General features: G+C 45.6%; 1 non-coding gene across 1 annotated transcript; it reads right to left on the bottom strand.

Annotated features, from left to right (window-relative positions):
- Positions 1 to 7,593: 7,593 nt before the first annotated feature.
- On the bottom strand, positions 7,594 to 7,700 carry LOC118543892 (U6 spliceosomal RNA). Its single transcript, XR_004921313.1, has one exon. It is a non-coding gene; the product is annotated as a U6 spliceosomal RNA (small nuclear RNA).
- Between the last annotated feature and the right edge of the window lie 896 nt (positions 7,701 to 8,596).

Raw genomic sequence — 8,596 nt, forward strand, 5'->3', positions numbered from 1 at the left:
CATTCTATATTGTTTTGTTTTGTTTTTGAGATTTTATTTATTTATTTATTTATTTGTCAGAAAGAGAGAGAGCACAAGCAGAGGGAGAAGCAGGCTCCCTGCCGAGCAAGGAGACTGATGCAGGACTCAATCCCAGGACCCCGAGATCATGACCTGAGCCGAAGGCAGACACTTAACCAACTGAGCCACCCAGGCGTCCCTACCATACTTATTGTTTACTCATTTACTGTCTATTCTGTTCCTCTAAAATTGTAAGCTCCATGAAGGTAGAGATCTGTGTCTATCTGTTCACCGATATGTACCAAATACCAAGAACATTACTTGGACATACAGGTGGCACTCGGTTAATATTTACTGACTACAGAAATGAACTCTTTGCCATTGTTCATCCTGCTCAGGATGTCCTTGTTCTATCTTCCACCAGACACGTGTTTGCTCTCGACACAATTTCTTTGGACTGGGATTCCTAGACCCCTCTGACATGAAGGTGAGCTGGAGACAATGAAGGAAACATCTTTCAGAGCCAAAGAAACTGTGTGAGAGCAAACACATGTCTGTGCCCACAGCACATTCAGACAGACCGGCACGACTCTGATGAGCCTAGATCACCCTCAGAATCCTGTTCTCTCACTGCCATTGTCTTCCGACCCTTAGCTGTAAGTCCACCCTCCACCACACTGGGGTCTGAAAGGGAGGCATGGTCTCCTTCTGGGCCGGCAGGGAGATTGATGTTTTCCATATGTGCTGTCCCTCAGACTTCTTATTTCTACTGTTATGACTACATCTTTAATGTTCCCATTTTTAATGGGTCTAAGCTTCCAGATCTCCCTGCTCTAGCCTGGGAAATCTTACTGAGTGGAAAATGCTCCTTTGCCCCTGAGCAGGGGAGCAAAACTGGCCCAGATAGCCCCGGGACAATATGCATTCCTCCTTCATCAAATGTCTCCACTTGAGACAGTCCACACTTGAGGGAAAACAAGTCAACGGCTCTCCAAACCAACTGGTAAACCCATGAAAAGAGAATACCTATCAGCCACGACAAGCCATGTTCCAACTCTGCCTCTCCTGTACTGCAGGAACCATTGTTTATTAAACAATGAATGACACCCTTCCTTCCTTCCTCCCTTTCCTTCCTCATCCCCCTTCCTTCCTCACCCATATCTCCAAGAGAACTTGTACCCTTTTACAGTCGGAATAAATGCTATCTTGCTGAGGTGAAGGCTGATAGATTTGTCTGTTGTACCTCGTGTTCATATGTGTGTGTGAGCGCACAATCAGCTGTTTAGAAGTGAAAAAAAATGCTGCTTTTCATAGAGTTTTTGTCTTTTTTTGACTTGGCAGGTCAACCTAATCAGAAGGGGGGAGAGAACCCTGGCATTGTGGGGAAAATAATACCTCAGGTGTAACCTGCAGCAAAACTGGCTTAAAGGTGTTTAAAGGCAAGGGGAACAATTTCAGAACTTGCAAAACACTAGGGTTTACAATTTCACCACAAAAGATAAACATTTGTTTAAGTCAACCTGTATGCCTAGTGTGGAGGTATGCAATGTGGGAAATGTTGACAATGCAGACAAGGCCAAGAGGTGTGAAATTTAAGCACATTATCACTCACTGTCAGATGCTAATGACTCTCCTCAAGGTGGAAGAGATTAGTTTAAATGCAAAAATGATTATCCTTGGCAATGGAAGTGCAAGTGAGATCTTCGCCAATTTTTGGGGCTCTTGTTTTTCCTGACAATGCTACTCATTAGTTTTTGGCTCTGATGTACGTGTTAGAATGGAGATTCCCGTGCCCCTCTAGATGACTGCAGCTGAAGCCATATTCCCAACTAGAACATACATATTTCCCAATACCCATGAATACGTACAGCATGGGAAGGGATACGGTGTGTAAATTTCCTGACCTTATGGAAATGTACCAAGTTCAAACACCTACCAAGAGGTAGAATAGGAGTAAACTAATTTATGAAAGATTTCCCAGAAATCTCTCATATATAAAATAATGTCATATTTGACCAACTGAAGGAAGATCCAGATGGGGAGGGGGATGTTAACGCCATCGATTAAAGCCCGTTTTTTTTCTTAAAAAAAAAAAAAGAAGATAAAGAAGGTTAAACTAATTTACTCCTACTATTTATCATCTATGGAGTTGTTCCCATAATGAGTACAATAAAATTGAATGTACTGTCATCTTTATTGGGATGAAGGTTACATTCATAAGCTCTGCTTGTTTTAATAGGTTTATTGTACAGTTGTAGACATGTGCTATTGCACTGGGATGGATATGCTTTGAATATTTTTATAATTGTGGAGAGTATAAAAGTCATTTTCTGTTAGATTGCACAAATCCATTACATTAGGAGAAGGATACATTATTGTAACAGGATTAATGTGCAACACATAAACATAATCAGTAATATTCTGTTTGATAAATTATCTCATTTTAATCGGAATGTAAAGAGATTTCGGGATAGTTCCTCTTTTGATTTGCATAATTGTATTACAGACAGGCAAATTGCATTATATTCTTCATTAACAATAGATGGCTTGTATAACTATTGTATTTTTGAAGGCACTGCTCTTAGATTCATCCTGCAATTTGTCATTTTCTGACATTGCTGGGGAGCTTAGTTGGGAGAGAATAGAACCTAAAAAAGATTACTTGATTTTCGCTGAGTCCAGTAATATCTTGGCATCCGATTGCAGCGTGGTTATGCTATTGTTTGTTTTAACAAATTGCAACCCAGTGGCAAAGAACTTCTTTTAAAAATCTTCTAATTCGAGGACAATTCAGCCCTTATAGATTTTCACAGCAAAATGTCAGCCCTTCGAACAAACTCCACATATAAAAATGTGAATTAAAATTAAATTAGAACCATACGATTGATTTTATGTTTTTACTATGGCAAATGCTCTCCCCGACGGAACTTCCCTTTCCTCTCCCCAGCCCAGACAAAAGCTAACAAGTTGCCCGATGCTTTGAATATTCTTCAGGGACGCTCAGTGTTTACAGTCACTCAGCAGTGATTATCACAGCTCCTGTCCTAACGCTGAGCTAACGACAGCTGTCAGCAGCCCTTAAAAAGTCCAGTGCATCACCAGGCGGCATTTCACCGGGTCTGACATCCTTGGCTCCCAGGGCCTGAAAGAGATGCCCTTTCTATGATATTCTGGTAGGCCAGGCCCCCCTGGCGGCCCCCATCGCTGCGTTGGGAGGGAGTCCTGGTGCGGCAGACCCTCCGGGGGGTGGGGGGCACACTCTGGGCACCGTGTCCCCGCTGCAGCTCCACACCCAGCCCAGGCCTGCCCCTCAGCAGGAGCAGCACGCACGCACACATTGCATAAATGAATGAATAAATGGGTGAGTGAGGGAGACATGGATCCCATCAAAATTTTCCATGTTTCTGGATGAAAAAATTGAAAAAGAAAAGCTTTCACATTCAAAGCAAATTGTATTTCCTACCACTTTCTCCACCAAATTGAGAATATGACGCCCTATTACAATCCCTTAATAAGTCCCATTTGCTTTACATGTGCTAAGCACCTGAAAGTTTCCAAAGCACCTTGACCTTGATTTCATTTGAATCTCACAAAAGCCTTGACAGCAGGTAGAACCAAACAACCCTCATTTAAAAAACTAGGGTTGCCTGGGGAGAGGCAGGGTGCAGGGAGGGACTCTGGGGAGAGATTACAAAGATGCTTCCTTATTCTCCTCACCATCCCCCCACTTCCCCACTGGTGGCTGTGCTCTGCCCCCGGCCATCTCCGTCCCTTCCCCACTCCCCTCACCTCCTATGCTGCCTTAGACCCCTGCCTGATGACTTGTGTCTACCACTCTGGCTTTTGGGGTGGGGGCCCCCTTCCTTCTCCCCGCTCCCCTACATTCTGCACTTTTACAGGGGATCCCACACTTAGTTGTTTGTGTCCCTTAAAGCTGTATCTTTATTTACAGGTTTATTTTAATTTGTAAGCCTTTTGCTCCTCTGTAACAAACACCAAAGTGAACGGCTCAAGGGTGAGTTCAAAAGACAGGTACCCCACTCTTCCAGGAACCACTGCTCCCCTCCAGCCCTCAGATTGCGAGGCCCAGAACGTTCCTGAGTCAGACTCCTCCATCCACCATGGTGGGTTCTAACCCTGTGGTCTCCCCTGAAATCTAGCTTCTGGATGTATTCTCACCCCTCCTCTCTGACATGCATGGACTGTCCTCATTATTTCTAAGGAGCTTCTAGCCCCCATGCAATTAATTGAGCTGATAAAATACTGCTGGAGGGAGGAGAGGTGTTACTCCGCAAACCCAGTGTTGCATCTTGCTTCCACTCCAGCCCCAGCCTTCCTCAAGCTTCACTGTCAAATGTTCACAGTCTCTACAGAAATTTTACCTGTGAGCTTTTCAATGGAATCATTCCACATAACCCGTGGACCTGAGCTCCCACCTGCTGTGCAGGCTGAGTTGTCTGCAGGGAGTCAGGCATTAACAGGCTTGCCCCGGGGAGCCAGGAGGCGTGCTCGAGAGGAACCGATGCCAAGGGGGCTTAGTGCACAGGCACACCCGGGAAGGAGAGGAGAGACTGTGCCCATCTCCCAAGCAGCCCTATGGGAAAGAGCTGGAGTCAGAAAGTGAAAAGATGCTCTCATGAGCAGCAAGGCCACGGGAGTGCAGGATGGGGCCGAGGGTGGTCCAGAGCTGGGCACATGGGAACATCTCCCTTGGACGGTGGAAGCTACAGAATCACAGAAAATCAGATATGTGGATAAGCTCTCCCCGTTCTCTCACTCTAGAGGTTTCAAATGCACCTGTGCCGACACACCAGCCCCTGCTGTTTCCTTTGCTCTGACTCTTGTCTCCCCACACGCTGTCTACCTGGAAAATTCTTCATCCATTCAGAATAAACTCAGGGGATTCACTGCCCCGTGAGCCCTTCCCTCATCTGTCACCAGAAGCGACAGCCCCTCCCTGTTGCTTGCAAGCCTCTCTTGTGGCGTTTGTCGCACTGTGCTTGCACGGCCCTTGCTCTTCAGCTGGCCTCCCCTTCTAGACCAGTAGGTGAGATTGTGCTACCTCTTTACCACAGAGCCTGGTACAGAGTGGGGGCTGGCAAACACACACCAGCTGAAGGAGGGGAGCAATGAGTGGGCCCTGCATCTCACTCTTGGGTGGGGAGAACCATGGTAGCACACCGGGACACTCATCTGTGGTAGGCTGGGTATGGGTCCCCAAGGACATCCAGGCCCTCGTCCCTGGAGCCTGGAATGTCACCTGATGTGGTAAGAGACTCTGCAGATGGGATTACAGAAGGATCGGGAGAGGGGGCAACTAGTCTGGATTCTCCAGGTGGGCTCTGAATACAACTACCAGTGTCCTTATCAGAAGGAGGCAGAGGGACATTTGGAACAGAAGAGGAAGAAGGGGGATGTGATGATAGAAGCAGGGAGAGAAACGGTGATGTGACGCAGAGCCACAAGCCCAGGAATGAGAAGAGCCTCCGGAAGCTGGAAAAGTCAAGAAAATGTCATCCCCTAGAGTCTCCCGAGGGACCATGGCCTTGGTGATGCCTTGATTTGGAACCCTTGAGACTCATTTCAGACTTCTAACCTCTAGTATTATTGCAAGAGGACAAATCTGTGCTGTTTTAAGCTACCGGGTTTGAGGTAATTTGTTACAGCAGCAATGGGAAGCTAATACAATATGTTAAAATATTGACCCCACGCATTTCTTCCTGGGCTTCCCCCCACCTACATACTGCACTCACTCTTACAGCTCGCCTGAAAACCCCAGGAGCTGAGTTCTGTCCTTCCCCTTGTCCACACACACTTTGCAGCCAGCTCTGGGTCACCTCTGGTGCCTTTGCATACAACCATCTGCCCCTGCCAACGAGCAAGTTCAAAAAGGGCTGGTTTTCTGGAGCTGACGCAGGTGCTGATGTGTCTCCTCTGGCTGCCTGTGGACATCAAGTGCAAGGCGAGCTGATAAGAAGCAGCCCAGCCCCCTTCACCACCAGCAGGAATGCAAACCTCCAAGCATGTGGCTGTGGCTCTCTGGGTGATCTGGGAGTGTAGCCAGGGACCACAGGTGTTTATGCACAGAATGCGAGCCGGGGTCAATGGCCAGTATGAAAGGAAGAGCCTATTTTATTACAGGACTAGTCCTAGGCAGAACCCAGGTAGGCAAGGTTGTGTGAAGGCCTCCAGAAAGCCCCCAAACTCCCAGTTCTCTCACCTGTTCACCCCTCACTGTGCCGACAAGATCACCATTTGTTCATTCGTGCAATAAGTAGATGCCGAGCATCTCCTAGGTTTTAGGCATCATACTCGGAATTAAGGATCCATGAAAAAAGAAATTGAAGCCTGCTAGACGTCCACACTCTAGAAGGGGAGATATACCTACAAGCAAAACACAAAGATGCACATGCACACACAAGCACATAAACAGTGGGCTAAGTGTTTTAGGGGTGAACGTGTAAGTGACCATGGAGCACCACCCAGGTAAGGGGAGGCAGATTTCACCACAGAGCAGAGGACATTTAAGTCAGATCTTAAAGGGTGAACTGTGCTTTTGAGGTGGGGGTGGAGACGCCTGTTCATGAAGGGGATGAGCAAGAGCCAAGACTCAGGGATGAAAGGGCATGGTGTTTTAGGGAAGACCCTATAGTTCTATGTGGCTCAGGGGTGAGGAGGCCTGAAAGAAAGGATGGGGCCCAATGTGAAAAGTTCAAGTCCCAGCTTTGCTGCTTCCCAGTGGTATAATTTTGGGCAAGATACCTCATCTCTCTGTGCCTCAGTCCCCTCATCTATTAAAGAAACATAATGATATCATCTCCCTCACATGCTGTTGTGAGGCTGGTGTGAGTTCATACATGTAAAGGGCTCAGCACTGTGCCTGGTGAATAGAAAGTAGTCTCTCGTTACTTGGCTATTAGTCTCATGACCGGTCTTTTTTTTTTTTTTTTTTAAGATTTTATTCATTTATTTGAGAGAGAGAGACTGAGTGAGAGAGAGAGAGAGAGAGAGCGTGCACAGGAGAAGGGGAGAGGGAGAGAGAGAAGCAGACTTCCCACTGAGCAGGAAGCCCCTATCCCAGGACCCTGATATCATGACCTGAGCTGAAGGCAGACGCTTTTAACTGACAGAACCACCCAGGCACCCTCATGATAGGTCTTGTATGTTGTCATGACAGAAATGACAATGACTGATCTAGAGCTATATTTTATACTTTACAGAGTTCCTTACAAAGGACAGCTTATTTAATCTTCATGATGACTCTAGGAGGTTGGTATTGTTTTTCCTATTTTTGTGGGTGAGGGAATTAAAATAAAGATCAAGGGACTGGCCCAAGGTCACACAGATTTTGCATGGCAAACTGGAGCTGGAAAAGATGTCTCTGGTTCAAATGTATGTGCTCATACCCATCATGCTCCACAGAACTTTATCCTACGTGTAGGCACTCCGGGGTTCAGGGGCTTTCTAAGTAGGAAAGCAAAGTGTCAGAATTGTTTTTTTCAGAAAGAACACCCTAAAAATACAACCAGATAACAAACATAAAAATATTCAAATTCACTGATAACCAAAGAAACAAGATGCTATTAATTTTCTTTTAATATGAAATGCTTCACGAATTTGCATGTCATCCTTGCCCTGGGGCCATGCTAATCTTCTCTGTATCGTTCCAATTTTAGTATATGTGCAGCCGAAGTGAGCACAAGATTCTATTAATTTTTAAATAAAAATGCCCAGTGCTGGTAAAGGTATGATATAACAGGCAGCTTCGTAAATGGCTTGTACATACGTGAATCGGTATCACCCTTCTGCAAAACAATTTTGTGTTATTTTCTAAAAACATGTAAAAGACCCAGATGTTTGGAAAACAAATGAAAAAGCAAACAAACAAAAAACAGAAACAGACCCATAAATACAGAGAACAAACTGATGGTTCCCAGAGGGGAGGTGGTGGGGGATGGGCAAAATGGGTGCAGGGGAGTGGGAGGTACAGACTTCCAGTTACGGAATGAATAAGTCACAGCGATAAAAGGTACAGCATAGGGAATATGGTCAATAGTATTGTGATAGGGTTGTATGGGGACAGATGGCAGCTACACTGGTGGTGAGCACGCATAATACATAGACTTGTGGAATCACAAGTGCTTGTGTTGTACATCTGAAAGTAATGTGTGTCAACTATACTTCGATAAAATAAATACATAAACGAGTAAATAAATAAGTAAATAAATAACCTAGAGGCTTAAATTTAAAATGCTACTATTAAGACTTAATCCTTAGAAGAAATCCAAAATTTGAGAAAGCTTTATGTATGAAGTTGTTTATAATAACAGTAAGAGCCAAAACAATAGGTAAGTAAAAACATCCATATCACAGATGCTTCTGAAATCATCTCAAGTCGGGGCACCTGGGTGGCTCAGTCGGTTGAGCGTCTGCCTTCGGCTCAGGTCATGATCTCGGGGTCCTGGGATCGAGCCCCGCGTCGGGCTCTCTGCTCAGCCGGGAGCCTGCTTCTCCCTCTACCCCTGCTGGCCACTCCCCCTGCTTGTGCTCGCTCTCTCTCTCTCTGTCAAATAAATAAATAAAAATCTTAAAAAAA

Source organism: Halichoerus grypus, chromosome 4 (assembly GCF_964656455.1).
Source record: "Halichoerus grypus chromosome 4, mHalGry1.hap1.1, whole genome shotgun sequence".
Lineage (NCBI taxonomy): Eukaryota > Metazoa > Chordata > Mammalia > Carnivora > Phocidae > Halichoerus > Halichoerus grypus.